This window comes from Halichoerus grypus, chromosome 10 (assembly GCF_964656455.1).
Source record: "Halichoerus grypus chromosome 10, mHalGry1.hap1.1, whole genome shotgun sequence".
NCBI classification, from domain to species: domain Eukaryota; kingdom Metazoa; phylum Chordata; class Mammalia; order Carnivora; family Phocidae; genus Halichoerus; species Halichoerus grypus.
Window position 1 is genome coordinate 63,741,262 of NC_135721.1, and position 15,265 is coordinate 63,756,526.

Consider the following 15,265-nt stretch of genomic DNA (forward strand, 5'->3'; position numbering starts at 1 on the left):
TTGCATAGTGATTTACTGAACATCATCACATGTTACCTCATTTACTGACTAAAATTTTGAGAGTTAAAACTATCTCATATGTCTTGACTTCCTCCTCAGCTCATTAAAATGTGGATGCTGTAGGTTCAGGAAAGGAACCAAATTTGCAGAGAAAATTTCATTGCAGAGAATGTATGGATGGGATGAGCTGGTCCACAGGTTGGAACTATTGCTTGTCCCTATCAGGAAGATGGTACAACTAAGCCCATGTTCATGTAGGAAGAGTCATCAAGAAATGCCCTTTTTTGTTTAGAAAAGAACATGAGACAGTCTTCAACCTTATATTCAAACTTAGTGAATGAAATGAGGTGAAAAGGCCATCCTGCCTTTTCACTGTGACATTAACCCCTTGGACCATTTTAGAGCTAGATCTGGAGCAAAATGCCCACATCTGGATCCTGACTGACACTCGCCCCAAAGAGAGGCCATGAGCAGCCACCGATAAAGCAGGCATTCATCCTCTGACTGTTCATTTTTCTGGAGTGTAAACATCTAAAAAGGAAGGCCCATTTGAATAGGTACAACTGCCAACTTCACTTACCCCTTCATATTTAATGAGCCTATTTTGTTTTATGAGTGCTTCAAAATTGCTGACAGAGAAGAGGCAGCTATGAATGGAAAACATGAAGCAACTTGCTGAGCCCTCATTGTGAGCTTGATGGCTTGCCTCATCGTGCCCTCACAGACCTACATTTCCATGATTCCTTTAATTCTCTTCAAATGCGAAGAGAAGAATTCTCGCTCTCCTCCACAGTGTTAACAGGAAAGAATATTTCAAAGCAGCTTGAGGGAGATGCAGGCACCAACACAGTAACTGTTAACATGGTAATAAGTGGTACATTTTTGGAGACATTCAGCCCAGACCTTCAAAATTCACTGCACAGCTACAGGGCCAGGAATCAATCTGCCCTTCCCCTCTCCCTGCCTAAGCAACATTCCTCTTAAGTTCTCAAGAGGCCCTGGCATTTAGAACATTAGCAAATATTGACTCAATGCCCAGAAGAATAGCTTGAAAATGGTGGGTCCTTGATGGTGGTGACACTCAACAATGGTAAAAAATAGCCCTTTAAGCCATAGACTTTTATAAATGGAGAGAAGACAGAGTAGTGAAGATGAAAGTTAAAGGTAAAAATTTCCAGCAGCTTCTATCTGGAATATGTTACTTAAAGAAACTTCAGCTCAGGCAGACAGCCTCTCCTTTGCTGTCCTACCTGCCGCTCGCTTGCGGTGTATTCAATAAACTTCTATCTCCTGAAAGAAAGGAGAGAGAGAGAGAGAAAGAAAGGAAAGAAACTTCAGCTCATTAAGAGGCTAGTAAATGCCTGTTAACATTAAGCACTGAAAGAATTTGGGTGATCCCCTCTTTACATCATCATTTTGTCATTTAGCACTGCTTCCATATTAAGTCATACAATATTGCATACTTCACTTCTGGATGCTTTTACCCCTTATACTGTGGTTTCCACTGACAAGACTGAGTGGGTTAAAAACAGATGATCCACTCTACACTGGACCATCTTATATGTGTCCAAGGATGCAAGGCATCATTAAAGTGATGTGTAAGGAGAGTATTTCAGACAAGAGGAAGAGTATTACAGATCTGAATCTTAGGAAGGAAATTAGGGAGTTACTCCAATGCCAGCATTTTATATGACTGAAAAAAAATTTTAAACAAGCCAAGACATGAGAGAAAGTGCCTTACCAAGGTCACATAGTTATAAATACCTTCTCGTAGTTTTATTCTCTGTGTGTTCCTACTGTTTTAATACCTGCAATATTAGATTCATATCACAATATAATAATATGCTATATTTTTTAATCTTAGTGACCGACTGACCACACACACACACACACACACACATACACACACACAACCCACAGCTGTCTATAACTCCTTCATGAAGTTCATTTAGACATAGAAAATGATTTAGGTAGGAAAGAACATTCTCCAAACACCAACTATATATTAAATTGAGAAGAAGTCTATTTGTAATAGGCCAGAAAATTGTCTCCTGTAGCTAATAATAATAATAATAATAATAATAACAACAGGTAGGATTTTTAGATCCTTTGAATTAATAATAATAATAACAGGTACAATTTTTTAGATGCATTAACACATTTAATCCTGACAACAATCCTATGAGGTAGGACTATTATGATCCCCATTTTAGAAGTGAAGAAGCCAGGGCTGGAAGAGGTTAAGTAATTTTCCCAATTGTTCACAGGTCCCATAGCTAATAAATGAGAAAGCAAGAATTTCTAAGCCTTAACTGTCAGGCTCCAGAGCCTGCCATTTTAACTGTTATATCATATTGACTAGGCTTAATATACACAACCATAAACAATATGCATGAGACTGATTGGCAAATGATTTCCCAGAGCTTAAAAATAAGAGTTTCATTCTATGGGGCGCCTGGGTGGCTCAGTCGGTTAAGCCACTGCCTTCAGCCCAGATCATGATCCCAGGGTCCTGGGATCAAGCCCTGCATCAGGCTCCTTGCTCAGCAGGGAGCCTGCTTCTCCCTCTCCTCCCCACTCTTGCTCTTTCTCGCTATCTCTGTCAGTGTCTCTTTCTCTCAAATAAGTAAATAAAATCTTCTAAAAAAAATAAGAGTTTCATTCTATACACAAAATTTTAGATTTTTCTTTTTTTTATTTCTATTTATTTATTTGCTAGAGAGAGAGAGGGAAAAAAAACGAGCAGAGGGAAGGGGCAGGGGGAGAAGCAGACTCCCTGCTAAGAAGGGAGCCCAACATGGGGCTTGATCCCAGGACCCTGAGATCAGGACCTCAGCTAAAGGCAGATTCTTAACTGACTGAGCCACCCAGGGGCCCTAAGTTTTTCTTTTTTTTATAGTATGTCTTGGAACTGTTGAGCTTAAACAGTAGAATAATTCAACACTCATAATTCTCATGCTGCCCTTTCCACATTTAATTTCACCAGATAATTTTTATAACAAATTAATGTAACACTGCATCCAGTTTAAGAACTATAGTTATGCACTTATTTTAATATTTTTCAAGAACTTTAATTTTTTCTCTAGAAGATTGCTCTTTTTGATGAAACATTTAGCATCTCTATTTTTTAGTCTTCATTTATCACTTTCTCCAGTTAGTTCTCATAAATTATCAGTGGAAATTATATTTGGTTTGGGAACAACCCACAAAGATTATATATGGGGTTACTTTCCTTTAAGGGTAAATGAAAAATTCCAATAATTACTACACATTTTGCCAATGGGAAATTGACTATAACCTCAGGTGAACCCTTTTTGAAACAGAATCTGAATTTTTTTTGAATGATCACAATAAGCAACAGCTTCTTGTATTTTAAGCTGTTCAAAATTTTCTAAACTGTCAAATTATAAATCACTGTCATAAATTGCAAATTAAATTCACTACCAACTTACAAAATAATGTAATCAAGTAATTATAATTCAACAGAATTTATTAAGTGACTGCAATATGAACTAAATAATCAGTAGCCATCTCAAACAAGTATCCATATTATTAATAGGCAGAAATAAAAGGGTTATTTATTGACTTAATGTGAAAGATAACCTTTTCTTAGCTTTTCCTTTCCAAGTAGCATATTGACCCCAACAGTTAGTTTTTCACTTACCTTCCAAATAAGATAATGTAAAAATTTAATTTGAAAAGAATGAAAACTAAGCATACCTATCAAGAACAGGACCTCATATTAAATGCTGATAAGATATACCTAAAAATGCAAAAATAATAGTTTCAAAATAATTTTATCCACTTTTTGATCTTATCATTTTCACTCTGGGCTGTCTTTATCACATTTTACAGATAAAGATATACCAAAGTAACTTAACTAAAGGGAAAGATTTATATACAGAAAACTACAAAACATCAATGGAAGACATCAAACAAGACAGAAACAAATGGAAAGACATTCTGTGTTCATGGATTAGAAGACTTAATATTGTTAAAATGTCCATACTACCCAAAGTGAGCTATAGATTCAGTGCAATCCCTATCAAAATCCATAAGATATTTTTAACAGAAATAGAAAAAACAATTCTACAATTCATATGAAACTGCAAAAGACCACAAATAGTCAAAGAAATCCTGAGAAAGGAGAACAAAGCTGGAAGCATCATATTTTCTGATTTCAAAATATATTATGAAGCTACAGTAGTCAAAACACTATGGTAGTAGCATAAAGACAGCTATATAGACCAATAAAACAGAATAGAGCCCAGACATAAATCCACACACATACAGCTAATTGACCTTTGACAAGGGTGCCAAGAATACACTTTATGAAAGGAGAGTCTCTTCAACAAATGTTGTTGACAAAACTGGATATCCATATGCAAAATACTAAAATTGGATCCTTATCTTATACCATAAATGAAAATCGGCTTAAACATAAGACCTAAAATTGTAAAACTCCCAGAATAAAACATAAAGGAAAAACTTCATGACATTGGTATTGGCAATTATTTCATGAATCTAACACCAAAAGCACAGGCAACAAGAACAAAAATAAACAAGTGGGTCTAACTACATCAAACTAAAAGCCTTCTGCATAGCAAAGGAGATAATCAACAGAGTGAAAAGGCAACCTATGAAATGGGAGAAAATATTTGCAAAACATGTATCTGATAAGGGATTAATCTCCCTAATATATAAAGAATTCCTACAATTCAATAACAAAAAAAAAATTTGATTTCAAAAATGGGCTAAGGACTTGAATAAAAATTTCTTCAAAGAAGACATACAAACAGCCAATGGGTGTATGGAAAAGATGTTCATCATCATTAATCATCAGGGAAATGCAAATCAAAACTATAATGAGATATCACCTTATACCTATCAAAATCACTATTATGAAAAAAAAACAAGCAAATAAAAAAGTGTTAAAGACGATGCATAGAAATTGGAACCTTTAAACACTCTTGGTGCAAATGCAAAATGGTGCAGCTGCTATGAAAAATACAATGGAGGGGGGCAACTGGGTGGCTCAGTCGTTAAGCATCTGCCTTTGGCTCAGGTCATGATCCCAGGGTCCTGGGATTGAGCCCTGCATCGCACTCCCTGCTCAGCGGGAAGCCTGCTTCTCCCTCTCCCATTCCCCCGCTTGTGTTCCCTCTCTCGCTGTGTCTCTCTCTGTCAAATAAATAAATAAAATCTTTAATAAAAAAAATACAATGGAGTTTCCTGAAAAAATTAAAAATAGAACTACCATATGATTCAACAATGCCACTTCTGAATTTATATCCAAAAAAATTAAAATTAGGATCTCAAAGGGGTATTAGTATTCCCATATTTATTGCAGCACTATTCACAATAGCTAAGAGGTAGAAACAACCAATGTCATTGACAAATAAATGGATAAAAAAAATATGGTATACGATGGAATACTCTTCAGTCTTAAAAAAAAAAAAGAAATTGTGTAATATTTGACAATATAGATGGACTTTGAGGACATGATGCTAAGTGAAATAAGCCAGACACAGAAAGACAAATACTACATGATTCTACTTTTATGAGATATATAAACAGATCAAATTCATGAAATCAAAGACTGAAATGGTGGTTACCAGGGGGTAGGGAAAGGGAGAAATAAATTATTAATCAAAAAACATAAAATTTCAGTTAAGTAAGATGAATAAGCTCTAGATATCTGCTGTACAATATTGTGTCTATATTCAACAATAATGTATTGTACACTTAAAATTGTTCATCTTAATCTTACGTTAAGTGTCCTGACCACAGTAAAATTTTTTAAAAAAGAAAACATGTCTCAGTTTTAAATATTTGAGGTCCTCTAATAACTTGTAGGATGCTTAGTATAACATTTAAATAAATATTTTTGACACGTAAGTCTGATCACTTCTCCCCACAAAGCATCATCCTACGCCCAAAGCATTTCAGTCGTCTCCCACTGTTTTTAGAATTAAAGATAAAAATCGGGGGGGCGGAGAAAGATGGCGGAGGAGTAGGAGACCTGTATTTCATCTGGTCTCAGGAATTCAGCTGGATAGGGATCAAACCATTCTGAACACCTACAAACTCAACAGGAGATCAAAGAAAAGAATAGCAACAACTCTCTGAACAGAAAAGCGACCACTTTCTGGAAGGTAGGACGTGCGGAGAAGTGAATCCGAGGCGATATTCGGAAGGATAGACGGCGGGGGAGGGGGCCTCCATCGGCCGCTACCGGCAAGTGATAGAGCCGCGGAGCACAAAACTGGAACTTTTAGAAGTGGACCCCGCTGAGGGACGTCGCTCCAGTGGCTAAGCAGGGGGTGGAACCCTCGTGGGACAGTGTGGTCTCAGGACCCTCAGGGTCACAGAAAGACCGGGGGTGCCTGAGTGCGGCAGAGCTCCTAGGTATCGGAGCAGGGAAGCCGGCTGCAGAGACGGAGCCAAGGCACAGGCTCTCAGCTCGGGGTTGTCATAAACCGTGATCTGTGGCACGGTCGGGCCACTGCTCCTCCAGCAGGGACCCAACAAGGGGCAGATCCGGGGATACTCACCTTCCTCCCCCAGGAGGAGCAGCGCGGGAGCGCACGGCAGGGATCTGCTGGGTTTGGAGACTCCACACGGGGTCATGCGCCAGAGATAGAAACACTCAGTCACGGGCCGGGTGAGCATGGAGTGCAGCCAGAGACCGGGAAGACGGAAGTGATTGACTGCTTTTCTCTGGAGGCGCACTGAAGAGTGGGGCCCCGAGTTCTTGGCTCCTCCGGGGCGGAGATTGGGAGGCCGCCATTTTCACTCTCAGCCTCCAAAGCCGAACGGAAAGCTTGCAGGGAACAAAAGCTCCCGAGAGCAAACCCGAGCAGATTACTTAGCTCAGACCCAGCAAGGGCGGGGCAATTCCGCCTCCGGCAAAGACATTTGGGAACCACGGCAACAGGCCCCTCCCCCAGAAGATCAGCGAGAACAGCCAGCCAAGACCAAGTTTACCGATCAATGACAACAGCAGAACTCCAACACTAGGGGAATACTGCACATAGAATCCATGGCTTTTTTACCATGATTCTTTAGTCTTTCAAAGTTAATTTTTTTTTAACGGTCTTTTTTTTTTTTAATTTTTCTTTTTCCCTTTTTCAACCAACATTTTATCAATCCCTTTTTTAAAAAACATTTTTATTTTTCATTTTTAAAGTCATATTCTATCCCTTCCTAGTAGTTACCCTTATTTTTGGCATATATATATAAGTTTTCTCTCTTTAAAATTTTGAGATACAGTTTCTTCTAACAGATCAAAATATACCCTAAGTCTCTAGTGTATGGCTTTGTTCTAGTCTCCTGCCTGATCACATCCTCTCCCTTTTTTTCTTTTCTGTTCTTTTTTTTTTTAAATCCTCTTCTTTCTTTTTTCAACCAACTTCTTATCAATTCCTTTTATAAAATTTTTTATAATTTTCATCTTTACAGTCATATTCCATCCCTTCATCATATCAACCCTTATTTTTGTATTTATATAAGCTTTTCTTTCTTTAAAATTTTGGGAGGCCCTTTCTTCTAACAGACCAAAATACACCCAGAATCTAGTGTGTGGCACTGATCTATGCACCAGCCTGATCATATTTGATCATATTCTGGGTTTTTTTGTTTTGTTCTGTTTTTGTTTTTATCTTTTTCTTTTTTCTTTTTTTCTTTTTCTTTTTTCTATCTTTCCCTTTCTTTTCCCCCAGCTTCAGGTCTTTAGTGATTTGTTTAGAGTATATTTTCTGGGGACGTTGTTACCCTGTTAGCATTTTGTTCTCTCATTCACCTATTCGCCTCTGGACAAAATGACAAGATGGAAAAAATCACGTCAACAAAAAGAACAAGACGTAGTACCGACTGCCAGGGACCTACTCAATACGGACACTAGTACGATGTCAGATCTAGAGTTCAGAATCATCACTTTAAAGATACTAGCTGGGCTTGAAAAAAGCATGGAAGTTATTAGAGAAACCCTTTCTGGAGAAGTAAAAGAACTAAAATCTAACCAAGTCAAAATCAAAAAGGCTATTAATGAGGTGCAATCAAAAATGGGGGTGCTAACTGCCAGGATAAATGAGGCAGAAGAAAGAATTAGTGATATAGAAGACCAAATGATGGAAAATAAAGAAGCTGAGAAAAAGAGAGATAAACAACTACTGGATCACGAGGGCAGAATTCGAGAGATAAGCGATACCATAGATGAAACAACATTAGAATAATTGGGATCCCAGAAGAAGAAGAAAGAGAAAGAGGGGCAGAAGGTATATTGGAGCAAATTATAGCAGAGAACTTCCCTAATTTGGGGAAGGAAACAGGCATCAAAATCCAGAAGGCAGAGAGAACCCCTCTCAAAATCAATAAAAATAGGTCAACACCCCGACATCTAATAGTAAAACTTACGAGTCTCAGAGACAAAGAGAAAATCCTGAAAGCAGCTCGGGAGAAGAGATCTGTAACCTACAATGGTAGAAACATTAGATTGGCAACAGACCTATCCACAGAGACCCGGCAGGCCAGAAAGGACTGGCCTGATATATTCAGAGCACTAAATGAGAAAAATATGCAGCCAAGAACACTATATCCAGCTAGGCTGTCATTGAAAAAGGAAGGAGAGATAAAAAGCTTCCAGGACAAACAAAAACTAAAGGAATTTGCAAACACGAAACCAGCCCTACAAGAAATATTGAAAGGGGTCCTCTAAGCAAAGAGAGAGCCTAAAAGCAACATAGACCAGAAAGGAACACAGACAATATACGTAACAGTCACCTTACAGGCAATACAATGGCACTAAATTCATACCTTTCAATAGTTACCCTGAATATAAATGGCTAAATGCCCCAGTCAAGAGACACAGGCTATCAGACTGGATTAAAAAACAAGACCCATCGATATGCTGTCTGCAAGAGACTCATTTTAGACCCAAAGACACCCCCAGATTGAAAGTGAGGGGGTGGAAAACCATTTACCATGCTAATGGACACCAAAACAAAGCTGGGGTGACAATCCTTCTATCAGACAAATTAGATTTTAAACTAAAGACTGTAATAAGAGATGAGGAAGGACACTATATCCTACTTAAAGGGTCTACCCAACAAGAAGATCTAATAATTGTAAATATCTATGCCCCTAACATGGGAGCAGCCAATTATATAAGCCAATTAATAACAAAAGCAAAGAAACACATTGACAACAATACAATAATAGTGGGGGACTTTAACACCCCCCTCACTGAAATGGACAGATCATCTAACCAAAGATCAACAAGGAAATAAAGACTTTAAATGACACACTGGACCAAATGGACTTCACAGATATATTCAGAACATTCTATCCCAAAGCAACAGAATACACATTCTTCTCTAGTGCCCATGGAACATTCTCCAGCATAGATCACATCCTAGGTCACAAATCAGGTTTCAACAGATACCAAAAGATTGGGATCATTCCCTGCCTATTTTCAGACCACAATGCTTTGAAACTAGAACTCAATCACAAGAGGAAAGTTGGAAAGAACTCAAAAACATGGAGGCTAAAGAGCATCCTACTAAAGAATGAATGGGTCAACCAGGAAATTAAAGAAGAATTAAAAAAATTCATGGAAACAATGAAAATGAAAACACAACTGTTCAAAATCTTTGGGATACAGCAAAGGCAGTCCTAAGAGTAAAGTATATAGCAATACAAGCCTTTCTCAAGAAACAAGAAGGGTCTCAAATACACAACCTAACCCTACACCTAAAGGAGCTAGAGAAAAAACAGCAAATAAAGCCTAAACCCAGCAGGAGAAGAGAAATCATAAAGATCAGAGCAGAAATCAATGAAATAGAAACCAAAAGAACAGTAGAACAGATCAACGAAACTAGGAGCTGGTTCTTTGAAAGAATTAACAAGATTGATAAACCCCTGTCCAGACTTATCAAAAAGAAAAGAGAAATGACCCAAATCAACAAAATCATGAATAAAAGAGGAGAGATCACAACCAACACCAAAGAAATACAAACAATTGTAAACACATATTATGAGCAACTCTATGCCAGCAAATTAGATAACCTGGAAGAAATGGATGCATTCCTAGAGATGTATCAACTACCAAAACTGAACCAGGAAGAAATAGAAAACCTGAACAGACCTATAACCACTAAGGAAATTGAAGCAGTCATCAAAAATCTCCCAACAAACAAAAGCCCAGGGCCAGATGGCTTCCCAGGGGAATTCTACCAAACATTTAAAGAAGAATTAATACCGGGGCGCCTGGGTGGCTCAGTCATTAAGCGTCTGCCTTCGGCTCAGGTCATGATCCCAGGGTCCTGGGATCGAGCCCTGCATCGGGCTCCCTGCTCAGTGGGAAGCCTGCTTCTCCCTCTCCCACTTGCCCTGCTGTGTTCCCTCTCTCGCTGTGTCTCTGTCAAATAAATAAATAAAATCTTTAAAAAAAAAAAAAAAAAAAAAAGAATTAATACCTATTCTTCTGAAACTGTTCCAAAACATAGAAATGGAAGGAAAACTTCCAAACTCGTTTTATGAGGCCACCATTACCTTGATCCCCAAACCAGACAAAGACCCCATCAAAAAGGAGAATTACAGACCAATATCCTTGATGAACATGGATGCAAAACTTCTCACCAAAATACTAGCCAATAGGATCCAAGAGTATATTAAAAGGCTTATTCACCACGACCAAGTGGGATTTATCCCTGGGCTGCAAGGTTGGTTCAACATCTGCAGATCAATCAACATGATACAATACATTAACAAAAGAAAGAACAAGAATCATATGATCCTCTCAATAGATGCAGAAAAAGCCTTTGACAAAGTACAGCATCCTTTCTTGATCAAAACTCTTCAGAGTATAGGGATAGAGGGTACATACCTCAATATCATAAAAGCCATCTATGAAAAACCCACAGTGAATATCATTCTCAATGGGGAAAAACTGAGAGCTTTCCCCCTAAGGTCAGGGACGTGGCAGGGATGTCCACTATCACCACTGCTATTCAACATACTATTAGAAGTCCTAGCCACAGCAATCAGACAACAAAAAGAAATAAAAGGCATCCAAACCGGCAAAGAAGAAGTCAAACTCTCACTCTTTGCAGATGATATGATACTTTATGTGGAAAACCCAAAGACTCCACCCCAAAACTGCTAGAACTCATACAGGAATTCAGTAAAGTGGCAGGATATAAAATCAATGCACAGAAATCAGTGCCATTCTTATACACCAACAACAAGACAGAAGAAAGAGAAATTAAGGAGTTGATCCCATTTACAATTGCACCCAAAACCATAAGAGACCTAGGAATAAATCTAATCAAAGAGGCAAAGGATCTGTACTCAGAAAACTATAAAATACTCATGAAAGAAATTGAGGAAGTGGGGCACCTGGGTGGCTCAGTCGTTAAGTGTCTGCCTTCGGCTCAGGTCATGATCCCAGGGTCCTGGGATCGAGCCCCACATCGGGCTCCCTGCTCCGCGGGAAGCCTGCTTCTCCATCTCTCACTCCCCCTGCTTGTGTTCCCTCTCTCACTGTCTCTGTCAAATAAATAAATAAAATCTTTAAAAAAAAAAAGAAAAAAAGAAATTGAGGAAGACACAAAGAAATGGAAAAACGTTCCATGCTCATGGATTGGAAGAACAAATATTGTGAAGATGTCAATGCTACCTAGAGCAATCTACACATTCAATGCAATCCCCATCAAAATACCATCCACTTTTTTCAAAGAAATGGAACAAATAATCCTAAAATTTGTATGGAACCAGAAAAGACCCTGAATAGCCAGAGGAATGTTGAAAAAGAAAAGCAAAGCTGGTGGCATTACAATTCCGGCCTTCAAGCTCTATTACAAAGCTGTCATCATCAAGACACTATGGTACTGGCACAAAAACAGACACATAGATCAATGGAACAGAATAGAGAGCCCAGAAATGGACCCTCAACTCTATTGTCAACTAATCTTTGACAAAGCAGGAAAGAATGTCCAATGGAAAAAAGACAGTCTCTTCAACAAATGGTGTGGGGAAAATTGGACAGCCACGTGCAGAAGAATGAAACTGGACCATTTCTTTACATCACACACAAAAATAGACTCCAAATGGTTGAAAGACCTAAATGTGAGACAGGAGTCCATCAACATCCTAAAGGAGAACACAGGCAGCAACCTCTTCGACCTCAGCTGCAGCAACTTCTTCCTAGAAACATTGCCAAAGACAAGGGAAGCAAGGGCAAAAAATGAACTATTGGGACTTCATCAAGATAAAAAGCCTTTGCACAGCAAAAGAAACAGTCAACAAAACCAAAAGACAACTGACAGAATGGGAGAAGATATTTGCAAATGACATATCAGATAAAGGGCTAGTATCCAAAATCTATAAAGAACTTATCAAACTCAACACCCAAAGAACAAATGATCCAATCAAGAAATGGGCAGAAGACACGAACAGACATTTTTCCAAAGAAGACATCCAAACGGCCAACAGACACATGAAAAAGTGCTCAACATTGCTCGGCATCAGGGAAATCCAAATCAAAACGTCAATGAGATACCACCTCACACCAGTCAGAATGGCTAAAATCAACAAGTCAGGAAACGACAGATGTTGGAGGGGATGCGGAGAAAGGGGAACCCTCCTACACTGTTGGTGGGAATGCAAGCTGGTGCAACCACTCTGGAAAACAGTATGGAGGTTCCTCAAAAAGTTGAAAATAGAGCTACCATACGATCCAGCAATTGCACTACTGGGTATTTACCCCAAAGATACAAATGTAGGGATCCGAAGGGGTACGTGCACCCCAATGTTTATAGTAGCAATGTCCACAATAGCCAAACTGTGGAAAGAGCCAAGATGTCCATCGACAGATGAATGGATAAAGAAGATGTGGTATATATATACAATGGAATATCATGCAGCCATCAAAAGGAATGAGATCTTGCCATTTGTAATGACATGGATGGAACTGGAGGGTGTTATGCTGAGCGAAATAAGTCAATCAGAGAAAGACATGTATCATATGACCTTACTGATATGAGGAATTCTTAATCTCAGGAAACAAACTGAGGGTTGCTGGAGTGGGTGGTGGGGTGGAAGGGATGGAGTGGCTGGGTGATAGACATTGGGGAGGGTATGTGCTATGGTGAGCACTGTGAATTGTGCAAGACTATGGAATCACAGACCTGTACCTCTGAAACAAATAATGCAATATATGTTAAGAAAAAAAAAAGAAGATAGCAGGAGGGGAAGAATGAAGGGGGGGAATCGGTGGGGGACACGAACCATGAGAGACGATGGACTCTGAAAAACAAACTGAGGGTTCTAGAGGGGAGGGGGGTGGGGGGATGGGTTAGCCTGGTGATGGGTATTAAAGAGGGCACGTTCTGCATGGAGCACTGGGTGTTGTGCACAAACAATGAATCATGGAACACTACATCAAAAACTAATGATATAATGTATGGTGATTAACATAACAATAAAAAATTTTTTTAAAAAGAATTAAAGACAAAAATCATTTATAACATGGCCTTTGAGCCTCTGAATGATCTGGCCCCTGCTGCCCATCCTTGTGTTGCCCCCCACCACCACTGCTGCCCATCCTCACTCTATTCCCACTGCACTAGCCCCCTCTCTCTGTCCCTCCTGTCGCAAAGTTCTGGCACTTGGCCCCTGGCCCTAGGGAACTGCTCATCCCACTCAAACCACCTTCGCTTCTTCCTTCAGACCTCTTCCCATCTCACAACTATGTCAAACCCATCTATTTTATGCTCCAATATATTCCCTTTTTTTTTTAGCATTTATTACTGATACCATTTTAAATATATTTATGTGATTATGTGATCATTGCCTGTCTTCCCCCACCCCGGATGCTATAGTGCATGAAGGTGGGAGCCTTATGTCTGGCTTTACTCACCATGGTTCACCACTGAGTAACTGTGCCTGAAATAGAGTAGGTACACTATGAAACAAATATTATTTTGTCTTAACAAAATGAGTAGATTTGAATTTATGCTCACCCCTTGTGACATAATTTTGCGGTCTTCCTTTTTAGTAGCTTCCATATTGGGCAAGTTTCCATACAGGCAGCAGCGTTTTACCCCAAATAAAGATCTCAACACAAGAATCCAAGGGAGGGCTTGGAATGCTACCTATATCAATGACCTCTATTTTCCCTGAGAGGATTTAAAATTACCAACAGGTTGGGAGAGCCAAGGTGTGCCAGAGAAAGACCTGTTAACTGCATTAGGAATTCATCGTTCCACAGTTAGTTTGCCTTGTGAGTTAATCCCCTCTCAGATAATATAAGGATTTCAGACTATCTTACAATATTGATTTTTTTTTTTTTTTTTTTGGCCTCTCTGAAAAGAGCCAAATTTTTTATGGCTTGGAAATGTTTTTGTCTGTTTGTTTTTTAGCTTAGCATAACTTAACTTCAAACTATAACACTTAAGTTGGAGAAGTTAAATGCACAAAAAGAGTGTACCTGACATACCTACCCCAGGAGTATCTCTTCATGGAATCATGGCATCCTAAGAGTGGAATGGACCTAAGAGAGATCATAACCCATCCCCTTTCATGCTCACAACTCTGAGTCATTCCGTGCCTCTCACTGGTGTGTTCCCTGAAGCCAGGGCAATCCGTTACACATAGTTTAAGGGGATTTGGAGCAGAACTTCATGACATTTCTGTGATGAAAGAGCAAAGAAAGTTGTCTCTCCACAAAGGTCTAGAGAAATAGGAAGGGGTGGTACAAAAAAGCGAGGATATGTGGGAACAGGACTTGGAGAATGAATAACAGGAAAAGGAAGAACTAGAGAAAATAGAGAAAATGAAAAAACAATAAAAACCAAATTCTGGAAGCATGCACAAATTGAGATAGCCCAGGGTATGAGTCAGAAAAGCCTTGCTAAAAAAAAAAAAAAAAAAAAGAAAAAAAGAAAAAAAGCCAACCAAAGGAAAATTAGAATGGCTTTGCTGTTTCTGTTGTTATTATTCTCTTACAAACAGAAGCTTACAGTTACTAAACAAGGCAAAAATTAGAGTTGTTATAATGTACTGTATGTCTGTGGCTAAATTTTTTGAGGTAAAATACAGTAATCCGAGGATATATGCAAATCAGATAAAAAGATTCAAGATGCAAAATAAAGCATACCTTATATTTATTTTTAAAGAAACTACATTGAGCAGCTAAGAATATTCCCTCCAAAATGCTTAATTTTTCCTTCTCTTCACCAGCTTCCTCACAGTGTGATCACCCACA

General features: G+C 38.8%; 1 long non-coding RNA gene across 3 annotated transcripts in view; it reads right to left on the bottom strand.

Annotated features, from left to right (window-relative positions):
• Window positions 1-15,265, bottom strand: part of LOC118521388 (uncharacterized) — a 212,601-nt gene that overhangs the window by 44,971 nt on the left and 152,365 nt on the right. The window lies entirely within an intron of this gene.